The sequence below is a fragment of the Magnolia sinica genome, chromosome 13 (genome assembly GCF_029962835.1).
Source record: "Magnolia sinica isolate HGM2019 chromosome 13, MsV1, whole genome shotgun sequence".
Lineage (NCBI taxonomy): Eukaryota > Viridiplantae > Streptophyta > Magnoliopsida > Magnoliales > Magnoliaceae > Magnolia > Magnolia sinica.
This window is the reverse complement of record NC_080585.1, coordinates 64,274,484-64,285,370: the sequence shown is the minus strand read 5'-3', so window position 1 is coordinate 64,285,370 and position 10,887 is coordinate 64,274,484. Positions and strand designations below refer to the sequence as shown.

The window sequence follows — 10,887 nt, the reverse complement described above, 5'->3', positions numbered from 1 at the left end:
AGCTTGCTCCATTTAATTTGAAGAGATTGGATCACTTATTTCGTATTGCAGTTTAGGATTGTGGAAATGTTAGCTTGGAAGAATTCCTTTTTCCCCAATTGAAATTTTTTATCTCATGCCCTTATATGGCCTTTGAAATGTCTTGAAGGGTTTGCAATATACCTTAAGTGATAAGCTCTTGGTTTTGAATATGTTTTAGAACCGGATCCTCTTGAGGTTTCACTTAATTTGGAATTTGATTAAAAAAACCTTGAGGAGTAGCAGTTTGTCCATTCCTCCAACTGAAGTTTGGATGATTTCTCCAATTATGATTGTATGTATTGGTGGTAGGTCCACTGAAAGGTCTTTGGTAATTATTCACGGCATTGGATTACTCATTCAACACCTCTTAAAAGGCAGGTATTGTTGGACAATTTTCAGTTGTGTGAATGTTGCAAGCACAAATACCACAAATAATTTCCTTAACCTTATCCTTCTTTAATTTCATGGACTCAAATTTCCTTATGAGATTAGACACTTTAGCATTGATATCATCATCCTCTTTCAGAAGGTATAATCTGCTCCTCTCCTTTGATTGAGTGGGCCTAGAAGTGGTGCTTGATTTTAGGTAAGTGTCCCATGAATTCCCTATTACACATTGTCTCAACCAATTGACACATAAAAGATGTCAGACCATCATAGAAAAAGTGTGTAATGCACCATGTTTCAAAACCGTGTTGTGGGCATGAATTAACAAGATCCTTGAACTGCTCCTAACATTGGAAGAATGTTTCATCCTCCTTTTGAGCAAAGTTCATGATTGACTTTATAAGGGTGTTCATTTTATGATGTGGAAAAAATTTCTTTATGAACTCCCTTATCATGTTATTCCATGTGCCAATAGATCTGGGATGTAGTGAATGCAACCACGTCTTAGCTTTCTCTTTCAAAAAAAAGTGAAAGAGATTCAGTCTGACTGTGTCCTCAGACACGTTTGGAAAATATAAAGTGGTTATGATCTCATCAAACTCTTTCAAGTGCAAATATGGACTTTCGGATTCAATTCTATGGAATTTTGGAAGGAGTTGGATCACCCCTGGCTTAATATCCATGTGTCCCATTTTTTTTGAAAAAACCATGCATGAGGGTATGTTCACCCCCGCCAGTTGTAAATAATCACACAAAGCACGAGGCGGGGGTGTTTGATGCACCTGATTCTTATCCTAGACTTCCTCAACCCTAGGTTGAGGTTTTCTTCTTGGTTGATTAACCGGTTAATTTACAGCCATAACCTCAATTAACTCTGATGATCTCGAGTGGTGTCTAATCTTGTGATGGATAGATAACCCCTCAACCAATTCTCCTTCACTCAAAAGACATCGAGTGTTGTCACAGACCCACTTGGGCACGAAACACTCTCAGCCATCAATTCAGTTTCTAACCTAAACCTAAAAGAGAGATAGGAAATAGAAATCTTAGAAATAGAAAGAGAGAGGGAATTGGAAAGAAGTTACCAAATTAGAAGTTCCTAATTAAAATCCTGTAAAATAAAACAAAACAAGTCAGTTTCTAAAAACAAAAATTCTAAAAATAAATTAGGAAAGTAAACTAGGTTCTAAAAAGGAAAGTTTTTAAAAATAGAATATTAGAAAGTTTTAAAAAAAATTAAATTCTAAAGTCAAATTAGGCAAGTTTCTAAAGCTAGAATTATAAAGTAAGTTAGTTTCTGAAAAGGCCTAGCTATATGTCCTAGAGGGGGGGAATAGGACAATGCCAAATAAAACTTATAACAGCGGAATTAAAAAGAATATGATAGCCAAAATAAATCACAATGCAAGAAAGTAAAATAACCTCAAAATTCAGATCTTAAGAGGTTGATACAAATGTTGTTCTAAGGACAACCTTACACCAAAAACCAGAGTTTATGGTAGGACAACCTTATTTCTAGAAAGATCTTTGAATCAAACTCAAACCAAAGAGGAATACAAAAATAAATATAAACTGAATTGAAATAAATTGTAATCACAAATGTATTGTTCTGGGGACAGTCATACACCATAAAAATGGCAGGGCAACCTTGCTGGAACAACTTTTAAAGGAAATTGAATATCAAGCTGATAAAGGAATAGCAGAAAATAAATTCTAAACTATTACAAAATTCTCACAATGCTTGAATTAAATGATTACAACATTCACCACCATACATACATCCCACAAAAGAATAATTAAAGATCAGAAGTATAAATCATTTAACCACAACACAAGGGATTATAGTGGTTCGCCTGTGTGTTCACCAACTGTTAAACAACAGCCACACAGAATGCTACTCCACTCCTAATATCCTCACACAGGGGATATTAGCGTTCACTAACAAAATAGGTTTTCCCAAGTTCACCTAAAACCTTTACAATTGTGTGTTTGTCTGTGGGCTTACACAATTAAAAAACCCCACTTCTGAGTTTTCCTGGCTCTCCTTAGATAACCAATACAACAAGATTTTTCTGGCAAATCTTGAAAGAAACCAAAACAGAAAGGAATTTACAATTAAATGTAAAATACCTGATTATCTCTTTCGTTGTAGCAGCCCGGTAGAACCAAATCAGAGTAGATGATTGAATGTCCAAGTTCAATGTCCAGGACTCAATTACAATGGTTCTAATTTAATAGATTTTAAATTAAACCAAATAGGGCTTGCCTTAATTGATTTTGATTCCAAAGAAAGGGAATAACAATTCCTCTTATCAAATTAGATTGGAATAGCAGAAACAAAATCAATTAAATAAAGCTAAGGAAAGAGAATATTAAATAAGCACACTTAGCTTAGATGAAGCACAGAATTATCTCTCAGAAGTTCGACGAAGATTGGCTTGAATGGATTAATTAATTCGATGATTTCTTCTGAGATTCGTGCACTATTTATAGGTGAGCAGATCGCGTCTTCAACTGGTCTAGGGAGCTCTTCGACTAGTCGAAGCAATAATAGATATTTGAAAAGTCAGGCGCGATAAGCTTTGACCGTTCTACGACTGGTCGAAGGTCTCCTTCGACTGGTCATAGGTCACCTTCGACTGGTCGAAGGTCTCCTTCGACTGGTCGAAGAACCTGAAAAACATCGCTGGATTTTGAGTCGAAGATTTTTGACTGGTCGAAGATGCAATCGACACTGTTCCTTCGACTGGTCGAACAGATTCCTGGACTAGTCGATGCCTAACAGATTTTATCCGAAATTTGTAACAAACTCACGGCTGATCGAGGAATTTTTTAGACTGGTCGAAGCAACTCTAGGACTAGTCGAAGAAGGCCTAGGACTAGTCGAAGAACAGACCAAACTTATGTAAAATAAACATTCGATTTATGTATCCAAAATGACCAACTTCTATGGTCAACCTAAGGTCAGTCAAACCTCAACCATGAAGTAAGGACATTGAAATATTGGGAACTAGTGACCTTGAAGTATGAGCCTTGAAGTCTTGATGTAGTTGAAATCTTGATGTACCTCAATCTTGAAAGTGTCTTGAGTTCTTTACAAACTGCCTTGTACTCTTCTTGAAGTCTTGCAGCTTGAGTCTTGTCCTGTGAGCAGTTCTTGCATTCAAGATTGATCCTTGTACTTGTCAGCTGTGCTTGTTGTGAGCTTAACTTGTTTATGAATGTTGATCCTTGAGAGAGCTTCACTTATGCAAGTTATATATAACAGTGATTTTAGCACCACAAATTTGACAACAGACAGGGATATAAACTATAGCACTTACAATCTCCCCCTTTGTCAAATTAGTGACAAAACATATAACCAAGATAAACATAAAGTGAAACAACTGGTTAAAGAGTTATGAACCAGGTCATATAAACTGGCTTATCTGCAAATCAATATTCAATATTCAATATTCAACATTCAACCAGTTTCATTCAACTAGTTCAAACATACTCCCCCTAAGTAACATAACTAATGCTACTCCTCTCACAATCACATCGTTAAGAACAAACCATTCTCCCTCTTTTTGTCACAATATGACAAAGGAAACAACAATAAAGGAGAACTAAATAAAGGGATATATGAGAGTAAACATGAGGAGTTATGAGAGTATAGCAAAACAGTGATAGAGATACTCAGCATAGCTTCACATAGAATAAATATCCAGCATAAAACATAGATAGTATCCAACTCAAAATCAGTCAACCAACTGCTAAGTTATAAAGTTATTACAGACCAGAAGTCTCGTATAAACTAGTCAGAACCAGAACCAGATGACAGAGCAGGAATAGAGGGATCAAGTTGGTGCATGCCTTTGTTCAATCGCCTAAGATATTTGCGCATATACTTGAATTGTAAATCATGACCAACAGACATGTTTTTCATCTTTACATTTATATTCTCAACTTTATCCTCTAATGCACTCAGACGAGCATCAACATCAGATGGTTCAAAATCTGGATCATTTGTTGAGTCAGAATCCAGTTCCTTAAAAATGTTATCCATATTAATGTCATCACCAGCTTCTTCATGACCACCACCACCACCACTACCTTGTTCAGGAAGTAGATCCAACTTCAACTTATTGATATTAGTATTGTTGAAGATCAGATGATGGATAGGTGCCTCATCAACCGGCATATCGACTAACATATGTGTAGCCAATACAGTCATTAAATAGACAAAAGGAATGTCACTATGACCAGGATGGAGTCTAAACTGAAGAATGAAATGACAGATTAAGGGTGGTAAACAAATCTGAGTACCATTGGAAATAGCATGGATAACACGAACCATAAACGAAGTCAAGTCAATTTTATTACCCGAACAAGGATACAGATTAGACACAAAGATTTTGTGGAGAATTCTGTATTTGGGTAACAAATACCTTGCGGGAAGCGCATTCCCTTTTTATGTCCATTGAACATCCATGTTGAACAAATCTCTAGTGAGCATGCATTTTTCAGACATTGAGGGTTTATCAGTTAAGTTATGGATAGGAATACCCTCATCATTCACAGGAATGTCCATAAGGGCTGAAATTAAATGACGATCAATGTCAAAAGGCCCTTCTCTAGTAGATATTTTAAAAGTTAAATTATCCTGTGAGAAAGCACTAATACATGTAAACATGGATTGGGCAATGGACCGGTATGCAGGCCCACCCCAATGTAATAAGTTAACCCAACCTACAGCTTCAAGCATAGGAAGGATGTCAAAAGGTGCAATATGATTAACATCAACAGGATGTTCAACAATAACATTACATAATCTAATGTCCTTAACATATGATGGATCATCATTGGGAATAAGAAGATGACACTTAGAGATAATGGACGATCTGGAGGAAGAAGAAGGACCACGGGAAGTAGTTTTTCTACCTCTAGAAGCCATTTGCAACAAGGATATCAAGGAATTAAGAAGTTGCAAAGGATTGAGAAGTGGGTTTACTCAAAACAGATTTTTCAAAATCCAAACCCCAAATCTCAATAAAATCCAAAATACAAAGCTTAAAGTTTGAAAAGTAAACAATCTAGACATAAATCTGCAAGAAAAACGTGATTTGGAACACTAACCTTGAAGAACATGAACAGTGGGTTCGACAAGTCGAAGCTCAGCTCCTTAGAGAGAAAAAAATGAAATGAGGAAGAAAGTAAAAATCCTCAAATTTTAAGTGATTCCTGAGTTCTACGACTTGTCGTGGATATCTACGACCGGTCGAAGGTCGACTGGTCAAGTATACTCACGACTGGTCGAAGAATGTCCAAAAATTCATATTTCTTGCAAATTATACAAAAATTAGAATTCAATCTAGCAAATATATACACTATAATACAAGTAGGCATAAATAATTATTTTAAAATGTACATGCCAAGATCAAATTTCATCTTTTTGAACCTACTTTTATCGAGAGGTTTTGTGAAAATGTCAGCTCGTTGATCTTCGGTAGGAATATATTCTAGGGATATAACTTTTTCTTCTACTAATTCCCTTATACAATGAAATCTAATGTCAATGTGCTTAGTACGAGAATGCTGAATAGGATTTTTTGAAATATTTATCGCACTGGAATTATCACAGTGTAATAACATAGAATCCTGTTTAATTCCATAATCACTTAGCATTCGTTGCATCTAAACAAGCTGTGTACATGCATTACCAGCTGCGATATACTCAGCTTTAGCTGTTGAAAGTGATATAGAATTTTGTTTCTTACTAAACCAGAAAACTAGACAATTTCCAATGTAAAAACGACCACCACTGGTTGATTTTCTATCATCTAGATTACAGCCCAGTCAGCATCCGAGTACCCAGCTAATTGGACACTGGTCTAATGAGGATACCAGAGACCGAGATTTACAGTACTTGTGACATATCTAATAATTCACTTGACAGCAATCAAGTGAGATTCTTTTGGATCAGATTGATATCTTGTGCAAATACCAACACTTAGAGAAATATCAGGTCTACTAGCAGATAAATATAACAAACTACCAATCATACTCCGATAAAGTTTTGAGTCAACATTTTTACCATTAGAGTCTTTTGAGAGTTTCAGGGTAGTACTCCTAGGAGTATCGAAATTCTTGCCATTCTCAAATCTAAATCTCTTGATTAGATTCAAAGCATACTTAGATTGAGAAATGAATATTCCTTCAGGTTGTTGCTTTACTTGCAATCCAAGGAAATAAGTCAATTCCCCAACCATGCTCATTTCGAATTGTGATTTCATCAAATCTGCAAACTCAGTAGTCAAGTCAGTACAAGTTGATCCATAAATGATATCATCAACATAAATCTGCACCATTAAGATATGATCATTATGTTTTTTAACAAACAGAGTTTTATCAACAGATCCCATTTGAAAATTATGACTTAAAAGAAATTTCGTTAGTTTCTCATACCATGCCCTAGGTGCTTGTTTTAATCCATAAAGGGCCTTTTTAAGCCGATATACATAATCAGTATTTTTGGAATCTTCAAAACCCATTGGCTGTTCAACATAGACTTCTTCATGTAAATCGTTATTTAAAAAAGCACTTTTCACATCCATTTGATAGATCTTTATCTTTCTAAAACATGCAATGGATATAAATAGTCTAATAGATTCAAGACGTGCTACTGGTGCAAAAGTTTCATCGAAATCAATCCCTTCAATTTGAGTATAACCTTGTACCACTAGTCTAGCCTTGTTTCTAATTATATTTCCACACTCGTCAGACTTATTTTTGAAAATCCATTTTGTTCCAATGATGTGTTTATCTTTAGGTCTTGGTACGAGATACCAAACATCATTTCTTACGCATTGGTTGAGTTCTTCTTGCATCGCAACAATCCAGTTCTCATCAGCAAGAGCTTCTTTTACGTTAGATGGTTCTATTTTGGATGTAAAACATACATAATTACATATATCCTCAAGTTGTCTACGGGTGCGAACACCGGTGAGAGGGTTTCTAAGAATTTGTGTGGTTAGATGATCTTAAACAGTCCTCAACTCAGAATCAGTCTGATTCGATGAAGTATCAGGTTTATCAATGATTAGTACTTCATCATTATCTGAATTAGAAATTGGCGTGCTTAAGTGATCATCAATGACAACATTAATGGATTCTTGAATCACACCAGTCCTTTTGTTTAGAACCCTATAAGCTTGACTGTTTAAGGAATATCCTAGAAAAATACCTTCATCACTCTTCGTATCGAATTTTTCCAAATTTTTACGATCACGTAAAATATAGCACTTGCTGCCAAAAACTCGAAAGTATTTAACAGTAGGCTTTTTATTGAACCACAATTCGTAAGCCGTTTTATTATTATTTTTGCTATTGTAGACTTGGTTAATAATATAGCAAGATGTGTTGACTGCTTCAGCCCAAAGATTTTTAGAGAGCTTCATGCTATTCAACATGACATTAGCCATTTCTTGAAGCACCCTATTCTTTCTTTCTACAATTCCATTTTGTTGTGGAGTTTTGGGAGTAGAGAATTCATGTAATATTCCTTGGTCGGTACAGAACTTCTCAAAATTGCTATTCTCAAATTCAAATCTATGATCACTACGAATTTTACTGATTTGAGAAGATTTTTCAGTTTGAATCCTTTTGAAAACTTTTCTTACTTCTTCAAGGGTTTCAGATTTATCCCTTAAGAAGACTACCCAAGTGAATCTGGTAAAGTCATTAACTATTACCAGGATATACTTTTTTCCACCACGACTTTCTGTTCTGGTAGGTCCTATCAGATCCATGTGGAGAAGTTCGAGTGGTCTTGATGTGGTATTTGAATTCACCTTTTTGTGTGAGTTCTTTGTTTGTTTGCCTATCTGGCACTCACCACATAATTTATCTAATTTCTGAAGTTTGGGTAAACCTCTTATAAGTTCTTGTTTGCTCAATCTATATAAATTTCGATAATGTACATGTCCAAGACGTTTGTGCCATAAATCAGTCTCGTCTGTATGGACCATGTAACATGTTTGATTAGATGAGCTGGATTTGCTAATAATATAGCAATTTTCAGACGTTCTACATCCAGTTAATATTACAGAACCCTTATTGTTTAGTATCTCACAGCTTTGATTAGAAAACCGAACAGTATGGTTATTATCACATATTTGAGATATACTAAGCAAGTTATGTTTTAAGCCTTCAACATATAAAACATTTTTAAACACAGGAAGATTAAAAAGTTGAACCGTACCTTGGCCTATAATCTTGCAGTTGCTACCATCACCAAATGTGACTGAACCATCAGTCATATCTCTTAGATCCGTGAATAAAGCTTTGTCACCTGTCATATGCCTGGAGCATCCACTGTCTAGGTATCACTTTGAATGACTTGTTGCTTTGAAAGCAGTGTGAGCAACCAAGCAGGTAACTTTAGGAACCCATTTCATAACTGTTTTGGATTTAGGAACATAGTTGGTCTTCTTTTGTGTATATTTGTAGGAATGACCTATAGAGTTAGATTTTAAGAGCTCCTTGAGTAAATCAACTATCTTTTCAGCTAGTGGATTTCGCTTCTGATTAAAGTTGACATGGCTGCTTCTGGGTTTTTGAAAAGTTTTTGAATTTTTAGAAAAATCTTGATAAGTACTTTTCCCTTTTGAGTTTGAGGACTCTCCTTTAACAAACATAGGAGGAGTATACTTTTGTTTAGGAGGTAGATTTTTATCATAGCCCAACCCGGATAGATCACCACATTTTCTTGATCCGGATAAAAGTTTCTCTAACTTTGAATCACCTTGGGCATATTTTCATGTGTCCTTTAGACTCAGAAGAGAAGATACTTCAGTTTTAAGTTTCTCAATTTCAGATTTTAAATCAATAATTAGGGAGTTTTTGAATTCCAAATCGCATTTTGATTTTTCAAAGCAATCTGAAATTTGTGATTTTTCTAAGAGAAGTGATTCAAAACATTTTTTGAGTTTAAAAAACTTTTCTTTTTGAAGTTTAAGTTTGACAGCAATTTTACAACTTTCCTTATATAGGGCATTGTAAGCGTCTTGAAGATCATCTTCATTTTCACATTCACTACTCAGATTTTCTTCACTTGTTGAGTCATTATCTAAAAATGTGAATTTGGCTAGAGTCATATGAACTTTAACCTCATTGCCCGACTCAGTTTCAGAATCTTCTAATTCAGAAGAACCTTCAGAATCAGATGATTCATCCCATGTAGCCAACATACCCTTCTTCTTGAGTTTGTCCCTTTTAGGACATCTATTTGCTAAGTGCCCATATTCTTGACAGTTGTAACATTGACTATCTTTCAAAGATTTTCGAGATTTGGGTCTAAACTTCTTTTTATCATTTGATTTTTGAAAATCAACCCTTTTCTTGCTTTTGAAAATCTTGTAAAATTTCTTAGCTAAAAGAGTCATATCATCTTCTAAATCAGAATTTTCTTCTGAATTACATTTAGAAGATTTTTGTGCGATAGATTTACCTTTAGAAGCTTTAAAGTTTAACTCGTAGGTTTGTAGAGAACCAACTAGTTCTTCTACCCTCATATTATCCGCATCACGAAGTTCCTGGATCGCGGTTACTTTAGAATTGAACCGTTCAGGAAGTGAGCGTAAGATTTTTGTACACACTTTACTTTCTGGGATTTTATCGCCAAGACCCCACATTGAGTTTACAATGTCATTCAATCTAGTGTAAAAGTCCATAAACATTTCATTTTCCTCCATATGAATTTCTTCAAATCTGGTTGTGAGGAGTTGGACTTTAGATTTTTTGACAATTGTAGTACCCTCCTGTGTCATTTCTAATATATCCCAAGCTTGCTTTGCAGTATCACAGGAAATGATTCTTTTGAACTCATCCGATGATAGTACACAAGTAATTGCATTTAGTGCTTTAGCATTTGCACTACTCTCACTTTTCTAAAGAGTAGTCCATTGGTAATATGGTGTGACTTTCATAGATTTTGAACCATCAACCCCAGTAACTTCCATGATAGGAGGTTTCCATTCAGTCACTGTGGCTTGCCACACATTTTCATCCATTGATTTGAGGAAGATCCTCATTCTGGCTTTCCAATAGGCATAGTTGGAGCCATCAAAGGGTGGAGGCCTTGTGACTGAAAGGCTATCAAAATTTGACATCTTAAATACCTTAAATCGTTAGCTCAGGAATTAAATCCAAGAATTAAAAAAGAGCTATTAGGCTTTGATACCACTTGAAAAGGCCTAGCTATATGTCCTAGAGGGGGGGTGGGATGAATAGGACAATACCAAATAAAACTTATAACGGCGGAATTAAAAAGAATATGATAGCCAAAATAAATCACAATGCAAGAAAGTAAAATAACCTCAAAATTCAGATCTTGAGAGGTTGATACAAATGTTGTTCTAAGGACAACCTTACACCAAAAACCAGAGTTTATGGTAGGACAACCTTATTTCTAGAAAGATCTTTGTATCAAATCTCAAA

At 35.2% G+C, this 10,887-nt stretch overlaps 1 non-coding gene across 1 annotated transcript; it reads left to right on the top strand.

Annotated features, from left to right (window-relative positions):
• The first annotated feature begins 708 nt into the window (after positions 1 to 708).
• Positions 709 to 815, top strand: LOC131224560 (small nucleolar RNA R71). The gene has a single exon (XR_009161033.1). It is a non-coding gene; the product is annotated as a small nucleolar RNA R71 (small nucleolar RNA).
• The last annotated feature ends 10,072 nt before the right edge of the window (positions 816 to 10,887 follow it).